This window comes from Crocodylus porosus, unplaced genomic scaffold (genome assembly GCF_001723895.1).
Source record: "Crocodylus porosus isolate Cpor-Errol unplaced genomic scaffold, CroPor_comp1, whole genome shotgun sequence".
In the NCBI taxonomy this organism is placed as follows: Eukaryota; Metazoa; Chordata; order Crocodylia; family Crocodylidae; genus Crocodylus; species Crocodylus porosus.
The window spans coordinates 44,656,610-44,657,120 of NW_017728948.1; positions in this window are offsets into that span (position 1 = coordinate 44,656,610).

Below are 511 nucleotides of genomic sequence, written 5' to 3' on the forward strand. Positions count from 1 at the left end.
CTTCCTAACTGCCCCCCTACAACACCAAGTGACTGCAGAATAGTCATCCCTGGTGATGACCCCTTCTTTCCATTGGGTATACACCTCCTTTTTAGCAAGGAAACATTCCCGGATGCTTTTGGTGAGCCATGGAGGCTTGTGTGCTCTCCTGCTCCCTTTGATCCTCATTAGGATTACCTTCCTTTGGGTAAAAGACTGATGCAAAGTACCCATTTAGCAAGTTGGCTTTTTCCTGGGCGTCGGTTGTCAGTTATTCTATCTGGTTTAGCAGGGTCCAATGTTGTCTTTGCTTTTCCTCCGGCTCCCCATATATCTAAAAAAGGACTTTTTATTGTCTCAGATTCAAATTACTCAGATTCAAATTAGGTCCATCTGCACATAATGGTGAGGAGGGAAAGGTAAAAAATCTGTATTTTGTGTTTGTGTAACAAGAAAAGATAACAGGTCTGCAGACCTGCTCTGCTAGTGGATCTTGTTGGGTTTTCAGCTGAAGACTTTGTCCTCCAATTCT